General features: G+C 37.5%; 1 protein-coding gene across 3 annotated transcripts in view; it reads left to right on the top strand.

Annotated features, from left to right (window-relative positions):
* KHDRBS3 (KH RNA binding domain containing, signal transduction associated 3) overlaps positions 1 to 17,783 on the top strand; it is a 305,049-nt gene that overhangs the window by 62,545 nt on the left and 224,721 nt on the right. The window contains exon 1 of one of the 3 annotated variants that reach the window (XM_020997916.1): positions 8,137 to 8,229. The exons of the other annotated variants lie outside the window; for them this stretch is intronic. The gene's annotated coding sequence lies outside the window, so the exon portion shown is untranslated. Of the gene's footprint in view, positions 1 to 8,136; positions 8,230 to 17,783 lie in introns of those variants that run through there. 3 annotated transcript variants of the gene reach the window in all.

Below are 17,783 nucleotides of genomic sequence, written 5' to 3' on the forward strand. Positions count from 1 at the left end.
AATATGATGATTTTTATTCATTTCCATAAAGATGTATTACTATACTTGCTTTTCCTTACTCTGTTCTTAATAAAAACACTAGTGTAATCCCTATACTTAGGAATTTGAATAGTCTGACTTGTAACTAAGATGCCTTCCATATTGAATATATAACCACTACTAGTATTTTCCCAGTGCCTCTACTGTATGGCTCTGTAGACAGATGGATGTAGCATTTAACAAGTGATATATAATTTACAGATATTTCATGGAAGTAAATGATCTTAAAAAATTTAGATTTGGATAGGACCTGAAAAATCATCTAATCTAATATGTTGGGCAGTCACTGAATCTCCTTAGGCCCCAGTAATGAATATTACAGTATTCATTCTGTAAAATGAAGGGTTTGGGCTAGATGGCTTCTGTGGGCCCTTTCAGTTGTGGTGTCTGGTCTGTGGTCCTGTGGCCTTCATTTTGAAGAAGAGGAAACATAAGCCCAGGGTAGGTATACATGTCATATCCTTTCTTTTATATTTTTGTTGTCAATATGCTAGTTCAGGTTCTTATTATTATCTACCAGGTCCATTGCAACAATCTCCTAACTAGTCTTCCTTATTTGTAGACTTTCAAGCTCTAATATGAATTTTTTTTGTCCCTTAAATTACTTTTATTCATTATTAGTTTTATTTTATTTAAACAAGTATTCCCTAGTTCATTCTAACAGAGAGGTACAGTTCACTGAAATAAAATGACACATTTATTAAATTTTAGAGAAGATGTTTTATACTTTAACCAAGTATCAGTCCTTTGGAGTTAAGGTTATTCATTTCAGTTATCTGAATTCTGATGTCTTACTGTTGTTTTCATTTACTATAGTAAATCATTTTAATTTATTGTCATCATCGTGTACTCTTGGTTCTTCTTATTTTTCTCTAGATTAACTCCTACAAATCTTTCCATGTTTCTCTTAATTCCTGATATCATCATTTCCTATGGTGTGCCTGTATTCTGTTACATCTGTATCCTGCCTTTTATTTAGCCATTCCTGTGTTAATGGATGTTCATTTCTTTCCAGGTTTTTTTTTGGGGGGGGGTGGAGGACTGGGGCTACCTACTCTAATCAGCCTTTTAGAAAGCAGTAGAGCCTGTACTGAATCCTATGTGCTTTTTCTCTAATTCCAGTTCTCTTTCGGTTACACCATGTGGTCTCTAATATGTATGCCAGACTTATTTAACTTACAGAAGGCCTTCTGGGAGTCCTGTGCTCTCCTCGTTCACTGGTAGATTGAATTGTTGGCATGGTTGTCTGATTGCTAAATCCTCCTGTGATTTTGTTTAATCACTTAGCTCAGAGTTTTCTCTCTTCAGTCAGTCAATAAGCATTTATTAAACACTTACTATGTACCAGACATTGTGTTCATCTGAGTATATTATTGAAGGCCAAAACAACAACAAAAACCAAAATTGTCAAGGATACCACCATCATCCCAGTTATTCAGGCTTGCAATTTATGTCTCATGTTCTACTTCTTAGTCTCACCACCCCTTTCTCCTATATCTAATACGTTAAGTCTTACCATTTCTGCTTTTGTAATATCTCTTATATATTCTTTCTTATTTTCTCTGACTTTACCACCACTTTGGTGTCAGCCCTTATCATCTAATGCCTGGACTGCTGCAGTAGCCTGCCCTCCAATCCATTCTCCATTTAGCTGTCAAATTGATGCAAATCTGATCAAAATTTATCCCCAACCACCCAGTCAGATAATACCAATGACTCCTTATTACTACCTGGATCAGATGCATAAACTTTTGTATTTTAAAAGCCCATGATAACCTGAATCTTTCCTACCTTCTGGTCTTCTTACACGTTACCTCCATGTACTATTTATAATATATGTGTATAATACATATATATTTAATATTTTATTTTTACTCGATTACGTGTTAAAAACAATTTTTAACATTTGTTTTTAAAATTTTGAGTTACAAATTCTCTCCCTCCCTCCCCCCCCTCATTGAGAAGGCAAGCAATTTAATATAGGTTATACATGTGTAGTCATGGAAAACATTTCCATATTAGTTTTGTTGTAAAAGAAAACAGATTCTCCCCCCCCCCCAAGAATAAATCCCTCAAAAAATCAAAACAGTAGAAAAGTATGCTTCGATTTGATTTGTATGCAGACTCCATCAGTTTTTTCTCTGGGGATGGATAGCATTTTTCATCATAAGTTCTTTAGAGTTGTATTGGATTGTTGTATTGCTGAGAATAACTAAGTCGTTCACAGCTGATTGTCTTACAATGTTGCTGTTACTTTGTACACAGTACGTTTCACTTTGCAGTTCATTTAAGTCTTTCCAGGTTTTATGAGAGCGTCCTGCTCATCATTTCTTATAGTGAAATACTATTCCATTATAATCATATAGTATAACTTGTTCAGCCCTTCCCCAATTGATGGGTATCCCCTCAATTTCCAAGAATAGAGATGCTATAGATGTTCGTACATATAGGTCCTCTTCCTTTTTTAAAATCTCTTTTTAGATACAGACCCAGTAGTGGTATTACTGGGTCAAAGAGTATATATATATGCATGGTTTTATAACCCTTTGGGCATAGTTCCAAATTGCTCTGTATAATTGTTGAATCAGTTCACAACTCCATCAACAGAGCATGAGTGTTTCAATTTTCCCACATCTCCTCTAACGTTTTCATTTTCTTCCCTATTAGTCAACCTACTAGGTGTGTGATAGTACCTCAGAATTGTTTTAATTTGCATTTCTCCAATCAGTAGTGATTTAGGACAATTTTTTTTCATATGGCTATAAATAGCTTTGATTACTTCATCTGACAACTGACTTCATATCTTTTGATCATTTATCAATTTTTATAAATTTTATAAATTTTATAAATTTTATAAATTTTATAAATTTGACTCAGTTCTCTATATATTTGAGAAATGAGGCCTTTATCAGAGAAATTGCTTCAAATTTCTTTCACAGTTAGTATTTCTGTGTTTCCCTCCATCCTATTTCCCCGTTTATTCTATTCTCTTTGCTTTCACTCTGTCCCTCCTCAAAAGTGTTTTCCTTCTCACTTTTACCTCTCCCAATCTGCCCTCTCTTCTATTAGTGCCCATCTCTTCTCTTATCCCTCTCCTCCTACTTTCCTGTAGGGTAAAATAGATTTACATACTCAATTGAGTGTATATGTTAGTCCCTTTTTGAGCCAGTTCTGATGAGAGTAACGTTTAAGTGTTCTCCGCCACATCCCTTATCTTCCCGTCTACTGTATAAACTCTTTCTTGTCTGTTTTATGTGAGATAATTTACATTTTCTTTGTCCCTTTCTCCCTTTGCATTCCCACCTCTTAATTTTTTTTTTTGTATATATCATCCCATCATATTCAGCTCCTCCCGTACCCTCTGTCTAGATATACTCCTTCTAACTGCCCTAATAATGAGAAAGTTCTTATGAGTTACAACTATCATTTTCCCATGCAGGAACGTAAACAGTTTAACCTTGCTAAGGCCGTGATGATTTCCCTTTCCTATTTACCTTTAAATGCTTCTCTTGAATCTTGTATTTGAAAGTCATATTTTCTGTTCACCTCTGGTCTTTTTATCAGGAATGCTTGAAAGTCCTGTACTTCATTGAATATCCATTTTTTTCACCTGAAGGATTATACTCAGTTCTGTTGGATAGGTGATTTTTGGTTGTAATCCTAGTTACTTTGCCCTCTGGAATATCATACTCCAAGCCCTCCAAACCTTTAGTGTAGAAGCTGCTAAATCTTTCATTATCCTGACTGTGGCTCTACCATGCTTGAATTGTTTCATTCTAGCTGCTTGCATTATTTTATCTTTGACCTGGGTGCTCTGGAATTTGGCTATAATGTTCCTGGGAGTTTTTACTTTGAGATCTCTTTCAGGGAATGATTGGGGGATTCTTTCCATTTCTACTTTATCCTCAGGTTCCGGAATATCAGGGCAGTTTTCCATGATAATTTCCTGAAAGATGATGTCTAGGCTCTTTTTATTTTTTTTTTGATCATGGCTTTCAGGTAGTCCAATAATTTTTGAATTATCTCTCTTGGATATGTTTTCCAGGTCAGTTGTTTTTACACCAAGATATTTCACATTGTCTTCCATATTTTCATTCTTTTGTTTTTATTTTTTCTTTCTTTCACTTGCTTAATTCCAACTTTTAAGGAATTATTTTCTTCAGTGAGCTTTTGGACCTCTTTTTCCATTTGGCCAGTTTTGCTTTTTAAGGAGTTCTTTTCAGTGAATTTTTGTGTGTCTTTTTCCATTTGTCCGATTCAGCTTTTCAAGGCATTCTTCTCCTCACTGGATTTTTGTACCTCTTTTACCATTTGGCCTAGTCTCTTTTTTAAGGTGTTATTTTCTTCAGTATTTTGAGTGTGTGTGTGTGTGTGTGTGTCTGTGTCTGTCTGTCCCCTTTACCAAACTTTGGAACCTTTTTTCATGATTTTCCTGTATCACTCTCATTTCTCTTCCCAATTTTTCCTCTGCCTCTCTTACTTGATTTTTAGAATTCTGTTTGAGCTCTTCCATGTCCTTAGACCAATTCATATTTTTCTTGGAGGCTTTGGATATAGTTGTTTTGATTCCGTGTTTTTTTACTGCATGTGTTTTGATCTTCCTTGTCACCATAGTAACTTTCTATGAATTTTTTTTCTGTTTGCTTATTTTTTCATCCTTTATTTTTTTTTTAAATTATTTTTAACTCTTTGTTAAAGCAGGGCTCTGTTTCCAGGGTGGAGGGTACACTGTCCCAAGCTTCAGGGGTTTTGTGCAGCCATTTTCAGAGATACTTCTAGGGACCTGTAAGTTTTCAGTTCTTCCAATGTGGTATTATCTAAGAAGAGATGTGTTTACTATTCTAGCCTTTGCTTTGGTCTGTGAGCAACCACAAGCACTCCTTTCTGCCCTGGAACTGTGATGAAAATCCCTGCTCTACTGTGACAACAAGCTCTAGTGTGCTACTGCTCCTCTAGTACCTAGGACCAAATATGGGCAAAGCAACAGAGTCCTGTCCCCGGTGCCGGCAGAGAGATTCTTATAATCTCCTTCTGACCAGTTGTGCAACCCTTTTACTGTGTATAAGCTGAGAGTTCTGGAAGCAGCAGCTGCCACTGCTGATTGAGTCACTCCCAGTTCCTACTCTTGGTGCTGAGGCCAGAGCTGCACTAGTGTGGCCCACATTGGACTGTACTCCATCCTCATCTCCAGTGTAGCAGACCTTTCCTGCTGACCTTTAAGTTGTCTTTGCTGGAAAATTGTTTCGCCCTGTACTTCTGTGGGTTCTTTTGGGGCTTGGGGGAGAGCTTAGGTGAGTCCCTGCCCTTTTGCTGCCATCTTCCACCTTGCCTCTCTGACCTTCTTTCCATGTACTCTTGGATCCAGTGGTGCTGAGCTTTAATGCTCCCCCCCATCTGCTGACTCCACAAATTTTCCCTGGCCATCCCCAACGCCTTGAATGCTTTTTCTTCTCATCTCTGCCTCCCAGCTTCCCTGCTTTTACTTCAAGGGTTAGCTAAAATCTCTTCTACAAGAAGCCTTTCCCAGGCCTCCTCATTTTTAGTGCTTATTTGCCCTTTCCCCCATTGGACTGTGAGCTTCTTGAGAGTATGGGACTGTTTTGTGCCTTTCTTTGTATTCCCATTGTTTAACTCAGTGTCCGGTACTTGCTGGCACTTAATAAATACTTATTAGCTGAATGACAGGATTGTACATTCTGATTGTGTGTGAATGACAGTATGCAAATAAATACATACAGGAGAAAGAGGAAGAGTAACTGGAAGATAATGTGGGATGGGAAGGCTACTAGCAATTGGATCTCAAAAGTGTAATTAGAGAACCTGAGCCAGAGGTGAAGGGGTAGAGTATTCCAGGGATAGAAGAAAGCCAATGCAGAAAATTTGGAGAACTAGAGATGGAGATGGACTGTGTTTTAGAAATTGCAGTGCAACTGGATCATATATGGTTTTTGAAGAAGAGTGCAGTATTGGAAGATTAAAAAATATAGGAAGGGCCCAGATTATAAAGAAATTTTAAAGCCAATCATAGTAGTTTATGTTTTTACTGGAAGTCGTAGGTTGCCCCTGAAGCTTATTGAGCAGGAGCGTGACATGGTCAGATATACTTTATAAAAACCAGTTGGGTAGCTGAGTGGAGAATAGATTGGAGTAGGGAGAGACTTAAAACAGACATTTTGGAAGTCTGTTGCAGTAGTTGAAGTAAGAGTTGATGTGGAACTAGGGTTGTGGCTGGTTACAAAAAAAGAGACAAGTATAAGAAGTGTTGTGAAAGTAGAAAGAATATGTGGTAGAAAGGATATTCGGTAATGGATATGTGGGATGAGGAAGTGAGGAGTCAAAGATTAAATTAAGGTTGTGATTGTGGGTGACTGAGGAGGAGCGGTGTTGGTAACCTCAACAGCAATAAGGAAGTTGGGAAGAGGAAAAAGAGGAAAGGATTTGGAAGGGTATTGGGAGAGATAAAAACAAACAAATGAAACTCTGTCATGGACATGCTGAGTTGGTGATTTTTATAGGGACATTTCATTCAATATGGACTTTAATGTGTCACCAAGTGAGGAAGTAAAGAATGAATAGAGAAGAGGGCCCAGGACAGAGTCTTTAGGACACTCATGGTCAATGGGCATGCCTTAAACTAGGAAAGGAGACTGGAAAAGATTAGTTATACAGACCAGGGGAGAACCAGGAGAGATCAGTGTACGAAAACACCTGGAGGAAAGACTGTAACTAAGAGAAGTGGGTAATCAACAATGTCAGATGCTACAGAGAGGTCTTGGAAAGATGAGGAATTTTAAAAGGCCATTAAATTTGTCAGTTAATCATTGGTAACTTTGGAGAGAGCGGTTTCAATTGTCTATTGGAATCACAACTCTGATTATAGAGGCTTTAGGAGAACGTAAAGAGGAAGACAGTGGAGATCCCAAATGTAGGCAGATTTCTCAAGGAGCTTATCTATGAAGGGAAGGAATGATATAGTACAGGCGCTGATAGGAACCATGGTGGGATGAAGTGAGGATTTTTTAAGGATAGGGAAGACATTGTCATTTTTGTAGACAGCAGAGAGGGAGTAGTAGATAAAGACTGACAATAAGAAAGAATGGATATGATAATAGGGTAGTTTGATGGAGAGGTTGGAAGAAGAAGAGATACAGGTGCAGGTAAAGGAATTGGCTTTGGCAAAGAGAATGGTTCCTTCTTCTATTCAAACTAATGTAAAGGTAGAAGTATCAAAAGAAAGTATCTTGAGTTGAGCACGATGGAAGAAAGCCAAAGCTCTTCCCAAACAGTTGCAATTTTCTTTTTCTTTTTCCTTTTTTTTTTTTTTGGTCAGATGCGATGTGAAATTTTCAGGTTTGAGGAAGGGGTACAGTGGGAAGCATAGTTTAGAATACACACCGTGGTAAGTGAAACATGAAAATCCAAAAGGATTGTCTTGTTACTGTAAGGACCCAGTTGAGATTATATAATGAAATTTTGGTGTTACTGTTTTGTTGTACAATTTGAACTTCAATTATAAAATTTGAATTTGTTTTACTATTAATAATGTGGATCATTTTTTCATGTTTATTGATGGTTTGCATTTTTCTTGTGAAAATTGTTCATATTCTCTGCCACCTTAGATAATAGGAAACATATAGCATATAGTTTTAGTCCATGTATAATCTCTGTGATTAATAACTGCTTCTCATTTATCTATATTTCCCCTTGCTACATACCAAGAAAAAAGTATTTTATACCAAATCTAGTGTTTGATACCAAGTCATACCAAATCTAGTATCTGATTTCATATATCATCAGTTTAGAGCTAGAAGTAACCTTAAAACACTGGATTTTCTTTTAAACAAATAGGCCATCAATTTAAAAGTAGGGGAATAACATTTCCAGTGTTTGTTATGTCAGCATTCCAGAGCAGGACCTTTCCCCACTACTAGACTCTTTCTTCTTTCCCCCCAAGTTATATTGGGAATTTGAGAAGAGCAGTTTGCCCAAGATAATACGCATAAGTAACAGAGCAGGATTTAAAAGCCAGAACTTTCAACTCCAGATCCATTGTTCTGTTATATCACACTACTTCCTTTTTCTGCAGATATAAAAGACTAATTCTCCAATGGTCCCCAATACCAACATGGGCACAGTGAGACCATTTCCAACTAAGAGGAAAACTGGAATGTAACCTATCTCTAAGCAAAGGTACATTATGTAGATTATATTGTTAACAGTGAAGTGTCAGTAGCTACTGTTTGCTGTGTCACAATGTCTACTCAAAGAGATCATGAACTGGAGACTATGTAGATATTTCAGTATTATCCATCAACATAATAAAGTATCTCATAAATATTATTTTGATGGTGGAATATTCAAGATTGCAGCGTTCTTTCTTTTATAGAATAGCCAAAAAGTTACAGAATGAAGGAGACTTTGAAATGTCATTTTGTTCATTCCTAACTGAAGTCACTAAGCCAACAAATATTTAAGTGCTTTCTAGGTGGTAGACACAGTGCAAAATGATGAAAATACAAAGAACAGCAGAAAAAAAATTTTTTTCAAGGAGTTCACATTCTAATGAGGGAGATAACATGCAATATATTGTACATAAAAGAAATTATGACTGAACACTACAACAGACTTAACAGTTATCCTTCAAGCCTTGTTTCTAGGGCTGTTTCCAGAATCAGAGCAAACCCATCCAATCTTGTTTAGCCTAAACTTCCCTACTTCCTTTAATTGATCCTCATATGGCATGATTTCCTGTCATCTCACCATTCTATTCAAAGCTTACTCAGAAAGGAAATGAAGAGTATTAATGTAAACTTCATAGAGCAATATGATCATAGATTTAGACCTAGAAGAGACCTTAGAGGCCATCTAGTCTAAAAGCTCATTTTACAGATGAGGAAATGTAGGTCTGCAACATCGAATCAGGCACTTCTTTATGATCTTGTCCAGTTATTGAAATGTATTTACTTCTTTTGTGTTTCTCCTGAATCCTATATTTGCATTTTTGCATTATCTACTCTACTTTGGTCTTTCCTTCTGGAAAACATTTAAGTTCTTTATTTAGTAAAAGATTCTTTTGCTTCCTTATTTATTATATTCAGTTCTGCTAAGTTTTTCTTTGTTTTAGCAACTATTTTTTTGTCTTCTGCAGTTTTGTATTCCAAGTTATCCTCCTCCATTTTTGTTACTTCCAAATCTTATGCCATCCTGATTATGGCCCCATGGTACCTGAAATCTTTCTTAATGCCTATTAGCTATATTTTTTCTTACACTTGGAAATTCTGAATTCTATTATGTTACTGTATGTTTTCATTTTGGAATTTGTTTCAGAAAGTGATTGTTGTGGGGTTTTGTTTTGTTTTTTTCTGTTTTTACTTTGCTCCCTGGTTCTAATAGGTTTGGACATGTTTTTATTTATGACTCCATGAAATATAGTATCTAGACACCCAATTTCTTGGAGCCAAGAAGGTGGAGTAAGAAGTAAGTCGCTTTCACTGTCCCTTGTTGACCTCTAAAAATCCAGAAAATATGGCCCCAGGAAAAACCATGGAACCACTGAGCCAGCAGAAAGATTGGGTGTAGCAGTCTATTAACCCAGGCAGTTTGGGGGATTAAAGGGAAAGGTGTCTATCACTCTGGTGGAAGGGGAGCAGTACGGAATAGGAGCCATCCTAGCAAGCCAGCGGCAAGCCCCACCTTGGCAAACCAGTGGGAGATCCTGAGTCCCCAGGTGCTGGGGCAGGCAAGTGCCAACACCAGATCCCCACCAAGTACCTTGGTATAGGCAGGGGAACTGGTAGTCTCCAGCAGTTACGCCTCCCCGTGCTTCTGCACAACTCCAGGCAGGAAGGCATCCTCCAGCAGCCAAACCTTCTGGTGCTTTAGAGCAGCTATCTTTCAGGGGCCAGACCCTGTTCTACCCCAAGAGCTTCAGTGTTGCTGACCCCAGCTCAGCAACAGGTAAGCTACCAAACCCCTGTACCTTCTAGCTGCCAGCACCTCAGGCCCCAGCACTCAAAGCCAGTGACCAGCTCCCTGGCCCCCAGCACAAGAAGCTTGGGTCAGTGCCCCCTTCAGCAGGAGAACTCAACTTTAAAAGCCAGGAAAAAAAGCAAACAACAAGAGCAAGAAGCAGCAAAAGATTGGAGGGCTTGGAATATGATATTCTGTAAGACGAAGCAGATTGTATTACAACCAAGGATCAATTACCTAGTGGCATTGAGCATAGTCTTTCAAGGGAGGAGATTAGCATTCAGTGAAATAGGTGACTTCCAAATGCTGATGAGAAGACCAGAACTCAACAGAAAATTTGATCTTCAAATACAAGACTCAAGAGAGGCATAAAAAGGTAAACAGGAAAGAAAACAACAAAACAAAACACAAAACACATTTTTTAATAAGAGCAAACTGTTTACATCCCTGCAAGGGAAGATGATGCTTGTAACTTTTGAGACTTGTATCTTTATTAGGACATTTAGAAGGGAGATATATATATATATATATATATATATATATATATATATATATATATATATATATACATATACACACACACACACACACACACACATAGAGAGAGAGAGAGAGAGAGAGAGACACACACACACACACACACACACACAAAGGGCATGGGTATAAATTGACTTTGATGTGATGATAAATCTAATTAAGTGGTGAAAAGGGATTGTACTGGGAGAAGAGTAAAGGAGGCAAAAAAAGGGTAAATTACATCACATGAAGAGGCACAAAGACCTATTACAGTAGAGGGAAAGAAGAGAGGGAGATGAGCATTGTTTGAACCTTGCTCTCATTGTATTTGGCTCAAAGAGGAAATAACATACTCAGGTATAGAAATCTAATTTACCCTATAGGAAGTAGGAAGGGAAAGGGGAAAGAAAAGGGAGGGGGTGCATAGAAGGGAGAGAAGAATACCTAAAAGGGAAAGAAAAGGGAGGGGGCTAATAGAAGGGAGGGCAGATCCAGGGACACAGTGGTCAAAAGTAAAACCCTAGTGAGGAGGGAAAGGGAGAAAGGAAAGAGAAAAGCAAAAAACAGGGTGGGGGGGGGAAGGAGGGCGCCCAGGGTGGGAAATAGGATGGAGAGAGACACAAATAGTAATCATAACTGTGAATGTGAATGGGATGAGCTCTCTCATAACATAATTAGATAGCAGAGTGGATTAAAAACCATAATCCTATAATATCTTGTTTACAAGAAACACATTTGAAGCGGAGGGATACACACAGAGTAAAGGTAAAAGGCTGGAGTAGAATATATTATGCCTCAGCTGAAGTAAAAAAAAGCAGGAATAGCAATCCTTATCTCAGACAATGCAAAAGCAAAAATATATCTAATTTTAAGAGGTAAGGAGGGAAACTACATCCTACTAAAAGATATAGACAATGAAATAATATCATTACTAAACATGTATGCACCAAGTGATATAACATCCAGATTCTTAGAGCAGAAGTTCAGGGAGTTACAGGAAGAAGTAGACATCCTCACCCTCTCAGAATTAGATAAATCTAACCACAAAATAAACAAGAAAGAAATTAAGGAGGTGAATAGAATATTAGAAAAGTTAGGTATGGTAAACCTCTGGAGAAAATTTAATGGGGATAAAAAGGAATATGCCTTTTTATTTTTTTGGTGGCACATGGCACCTACACAAAAATTGACCATGTATTAGGGCATAAAAACCTTACAATCAAATACAGAAAAGATATATTACTAACAAAGCCTAACAGCAAGAGATAGAAAAATTCCATTTAAAGTTACTGTAGATAGTGTAAAATATTTGAGAGCCTGCCTGCCAAAACAAATCCAGGAACTATATAAACACGATTACAAAACACTTTTCACACAAAATAAAGTCAGATATAAATACTTGGGGAAAATATCAGACACTAGGGGCCGCTAGGTGGCGCAATGGATAGAGAACCAGCCCTGGATTCAGGAGGACCTGAGTTCAAATGTGGCCTCAGAAACATAACACTACCTGTGTGACGCTGGGCAAGCCTAGCCAAAATATATGTAATAGTTGCTCATGGGTAGGCTGAGCTAATATAATAAAAATGACAGTTCTACCTTAATTTACTTACTACCATACAAACTACCAAAAAAATCATTTTATAGAGCTAGAAAAATAACAAAATTCATCTGGAAGAACAAAAGCTCCAGAATATCAAGGGAAATAATGAAAAGAAATGCAAGGAAAGGTAGCCTAGCCTTACCAGATCTTAAATTGTATTATAAAGCAGCAATTGTCAAAACTATTTGGTACTGGTTAAGAAATGAGTGGTGGATCAGTAGAATAGGTTGGGTACACAAGATACAATAGGCAATGACTATAGTAATACATTGTTTCATAAACCCAAAGACTCCAGCTTCTGGATTAAGAATTCACTATTTAACATAAACTGCTGGGAAAACTGGAAAACAATATAGAATGCATTGTTGGTGGAGTTGTGAACTGATCCAACCATTCTGGAGAGCAATTTGGAACTATACCCAAAGGACTATGAAACTCTGCATACCCTTTGATCCAGAAATACCACTTTTAGATCTGTATCCCAAAAAGATTATAAAAACTGGAAAAGGACCCACATGTACAAAAATATTTATAGCAGCTTTTTTTGTGGTGGCAAAGATTAGAAATTGAGGGGATGTTCATCAGTTGCGGAATGGCTGAACAAGTTGTGGCATATGAATGTAATTGAATGCTCTTGTGCTATAAGAAATGATGAGCAGGCGGACTTCAGAAAAACCTGGAAACACTCATATGAACTGATGCTGATTGAAGTGAGCAGAACCAGGAGAACATTGCACACAGTAACAGCCACATTGTATAGTGACTAGTTTTGGTAGACTTAGCTCTTTTCATTAATGCAAGAATCTAAGACAACTCCAAAAGACTGATAATGGAAAATGCTATCCACATCCAGAGAAAGAACTTTGGAGTCTGGAAGCAGATGGAAACATACTATTTGCTCTCTTTTTTTGTTGTTGTTTTGTTTCTTCTTTCTTGTAGTTCCTCCCATTGATTCTAATTCTTCTTTACATTGTGACTAATGTGAAAATATATTTAATATGAATGTATATGTAGAGCCTATATCAGATTGCATGTCATCTTGGGGAGGGGGGAGGGAAGAATTAACTACTTTTCTCAAGGTTCTTCTGAGGAAAGTACTTTATAATTGCATTAACACAAGCAACATGTTATTGTGATGTTTTTAGAATGATAATACACATACATATTTATAGCTACATACTTTCATTAATGGTTTAGGGCTTCATGTTGAATATCTTTTTTTTCTCTGGCTCCTCCATTACAGTCAACTGTTATTTATTTTTGTTGGAATTATTCTTTCTATTAACTGTTTCTTATATGCTCGTGGTTAGACAGTGAGATACTAAGTTTATCAGAATTTTTTGAAATCACAACAAATGATATTCTATCTGAAGTTTGAGAGGTTCTACCTTATGTTAGGCCAGAGCTACATCAGCATCTAGGAAGCTCCAAAAGAAAGTGTGGGAGAGAATAGGTAGTAAGCTGCATATCAAAGCTCAAGGTCTACTAAAACTGATGCTGATTTCTTTGTTACATGCCTGTGAAACCTGGACAGTCTATCAGTACCATGTCAGAAAACTGAACTACTTCCATTTGAATTGTCTTAGGAAGATTCTGAAGATTACCTGGCAAGATAAGGTACTGGACATTGATGTCCTGTCTTGAGCTGAATTGTCAAGCATTCAGACTCTACTGCACAGAGAGCAACACTGATTATCTGGCCATGTAGCCCAAATGACAAACACATGTTTGCTTAAAAGAACAGAGAACTTGAACAAGGCAAGTGCTCATACAGAGGTCAGAAGAAGTGATACATGGACACTCTTAAGGTCTCTTTGTAGAACTTTAGTATTGATTGTGAGACATGGGACTGCCCAGTGTAGTGTGCACCTGAGTTCAAATCCAGTCTTAAACACTTACTACCCTGGACAAGTCATTTAACCTCTGTCTGCCATAGTTGGCTCATTTGTAAAATGGGCAGAATAATAGCATATACTTAACAGGGTTTTTGTGAGGTTAAATGAAAGATGTTAAAATGCTTTGCAAACCTTAAAGCATTACCTAATTGATAATGCTATTTTGATTTATCAAATCCAACTGGTTTGTTTTACAAATGAGGAAACTGAGGCACAGAAAAGTTAAATCACTTGTCCACAGTCACATAACTAGTAAGCAAGGGTTAGGAGAAATGGGAGATTGGAGTCAAAGTGTTTCTAACTACAGTTCTTATACCTTATTGCTTCTCTGTACCTGAATCTAGGCAATGCACATGCAGACTCTTTTCGCCTTCTCAGTTCATTGTAAATGACCACAATTCTTTTAGAGGATGTTACCTGTGAAAAGACTATCAACACCAGACACATGCATCATATTAGCCAGTAGAAGAAAATTGATAAATGCTACCCAAATTCCTCTTATCTCAAGACTGCTGGTAAAGTTAAGATGGAACAAAGGTCATCTCTTACTGGTTAGTAGGATCTCTTTCTAGCAAGATTGGAGATTATCCCAGAATAGCCCCATTAGTATGTGGGTGTGGCTTCCAAAGAATGATATTCCTTGGGTTCTTGGAATTGGTCACATCATCATGTAATTATCATCATCATTTTCTTTGTGACTTTTGATAAATTTGTTACCTGAAGTACTAAAATAGAAAAGGACATTGGACTAGAATTGAGAGCCTCTCTTTCACTCACTGGCTTTGGTAAAGTTACTCTCTCCAGATTCTGTTTTTTTCTTTGTAAAATGAGCAGTTTAAGAGCCAGTGCTGTTAAAGTTCCCTTTCAGATCTAATGTTTTCCTTCTTCATTTAGGTTTTAATAAAACTATTTAGATGTTTGATAAAATTCCTGTTTCCTACCTTCTGTATTTATCTTCCCTTTTTTTACAGTATTCAAAATACTTGAATGTATGATAAAGCACTTACTGTGATCTAGCTAGCAATACAAATACAAATAAGCAAGGTAGTCACTGCCCTCAAGGATCTTCCATTCTAATGAGAAAACATTACATAAAGGGAAATTTAAAAGGGGGGAAGTATGTATGCTGAGACATGGTTTGGAAATGACTTGGTTATATTGAGGCCTAGGGGCGCTGCGAACCACAATTCAAGGGCAGAAGATGTGGTTCTGCCTGGAATGAATTCAATTCAAACCTTTTTTCAGTCAGAGATAGGGTTTATTAAAACACTGATTGAAGTGTGCAAGATTTTAAGAATATGCTCTGTTGGCCGGAATTCAAGAATCTGAGCCTTTCTTTATAAAGAGAATACAACTGGGCCAGACTCTTAAGGAATCTGAGCAGTTTAATGGGGGGAAAGATAGACCTTACATACATGTGGGAAGGATCTAGGAATGGCCAAGTATTCCTGGGTGACTGGGAGGTAACAGAGAAGGGCCAGATGTCCCAGGCAAGCTCCGGGGACCTGGGCCATGTGGAAAGGACCTAGAAGGAATCAAGAAATGGTGGTCCAGGGTGGGGCCAGGTGCAGACAATGAGGGCTGGGCTGGGTTAGAGGTAATAGAGAATTGGAGACTGGGGCAGGGTCCAAACCACAGCACAAGGACGGTTGAAAGGATTATATTTAAGATGAGCCTCAGGAGATTGCCAGTGCCATGTGGGAGAGTTCAGGTGAAGGGAGGAAGGGGGTAACAGTTGCCAGGGCCTATACCCCATCAGTTACATGAGGTGAAGGCTTGTTGAAGCTCACCCCTTAGAATCTAGAGTCTCAGGGGCCGAGTCCAAGGTTCTGAAGAAATGTGCAAGAGTGGAATAGAAGATGAGGAAGATTGCCAAATTGCGGTCAGCATAGTTGGGAATGGTGTACTCTTTATCACTTCATGGCTTTGAAATGATTGCCAAATAAGCAGTTAAACTGGGCAGTTATGCTGGTTTGGTAGCAGTTACTCATTTACAAATGGTTATATTGCTTTGATAAATTCCCTAAAGGAGACACGTGATTCAGTAGCTCTTATAGTATCTTACTTTAGGTAGTTTTATTTTAGATTCTTTTTGTTTGTTGTTTGGCTTGACTTAGTTCCTTACTTGAGATCTTTGAATTCAGAGGTTTTGCCTAGTTTACAGCATTTGTATGTGATACCTGTAACATCATTTCCTTGTCAGAGGGATAATTACCAATATGATTTGCACATATAGTGCCTTCTGGTATTCACAACACAGTTTGTAAACTTAATTAGTTCTTTGAATAGCAAATGTTTTGAAGATGATAAACACTTTTCCTCTGAATAATATAAGGAATGGTTATATGTTCATATTCAAATTAAAATGCGTATAAGTGTACTTTTAAAGGTAAATACCACATGTTGTGGTATATTTTTGAATCATATTGTCTTCTAGTATTCTAATTGGGGCAATAAAAGACTTAGTTCAGGTAATTCCATGTCCAGGAATATTGTTTGTTTTTGTTTTAGTGTATATCTATACTTGATGGTATTACATTGATGACAGTTTTTCTCAGTGGGGCAGATGATGTTATAATTTATATTGAGACCATGACTTTATTTTTCTCACAACAAAGGAGGATGGTTGTGATGATGATGCAGTAATACTCTACTTCTCAGGAGGTTATGTATGTAGCAACTTCAGAGAAAACCTAGCCAAGAACCAGGAAATAAAACAAACAAACAAAAAAGCCTCTGAAGATCAAAAACAGATATCACATTTTCCACATACTAAAAGTTTGTGTAATTTGCTTCTCATGTAGCACTTCAGTTTCCCCATTCAGAACCATTTTTTCCTTAGTTGACACAAAATGTTTAAAAGCTAGGCTATCTGGTTTCCCATTCCACAGTAAATTAGAGCCGACCAGTTAGAAGGAATGTACATATGTTGCAGTAGCAAGGCAGATGATTCAAGAGCAAATGGAGAGGAGAGAATTCTCTATCAGTTTGTTAGATCCTTTATGTCAATATGGCTGACATATTAACAACACAATAAGAAGTAACAAAGTAGCAAAGGAGTACCAAAACAAGAAAATACTAAGCATATGTAATTGAGCAACTCTTAAGCACCAACTGAATGCTGAGCTGTGGGGTCCAAAATTGTCCAGTCTGCAGGAAAAACCACTGAGGCAGAGCTTCAGGCCAGCAGCACTTTGTTAAAGGGTCCATGGTCCCCTCTAATGAAGTGGACCTTAGATCTTCCTCATTATCTGAGAGCCCGTGGTCCCCAGGACTTTTTTTTTAGGGTCTGGTACTGGTGTCTATACCTGGGCATTCTGGAGAGGCAAAACAAAATATAAAATCCCATTGGTTGATAAACCTTTTTTTAAGTGCCAAAAAATGGTATATTGGCAAGGGGATCCTGGGTTGGGTGAAACCTGAGATATCTCTGCTGACTAATTGATGATAAGATGGGCAAGGCAAGAGTCATTTCCAGTGACTAAGTGGTCGTTAGATAGTCATCTGTTTATGTTAGATGAAATAGAGTGGTCTGGAGGCACAAAAACAAGTTGGGGGACTTTCAAAGAATCAAGGCTTCCCACCCACCCTGGATTTGGACATGGAATTTGAGCAAAACATGATGGAGTTCTCTTTGTCAGTATTCTTGTGGTTGTGTAAGTGAGCTTCATAACTGGAAAACAAGTTGCTGGATTAAAGTTTGAGGCTTACTATAAAGGCCTACTGTAAGAACCTATCTTATATAATTATCTCTATATTAT

This window comes from Phascolarctos cinereus, unplaced genomic scaffold (assembly GCF_003287225.1).
Source record: "Phascolarctos cinereus isolate Bilbo 61053 unplaced genomic scaffold, phaCin_HiC Scaffold_4;HRSCAF=312, whole genome shotgun sequence".
NCBI classification, from domain to species: domain Eukaryota; kingdom Metazoa; phylum Chordata; class Mammalia; order Diprotodontia; family Phascolarctidae; genus Phascolarctos; species Phascolarctos cinereus.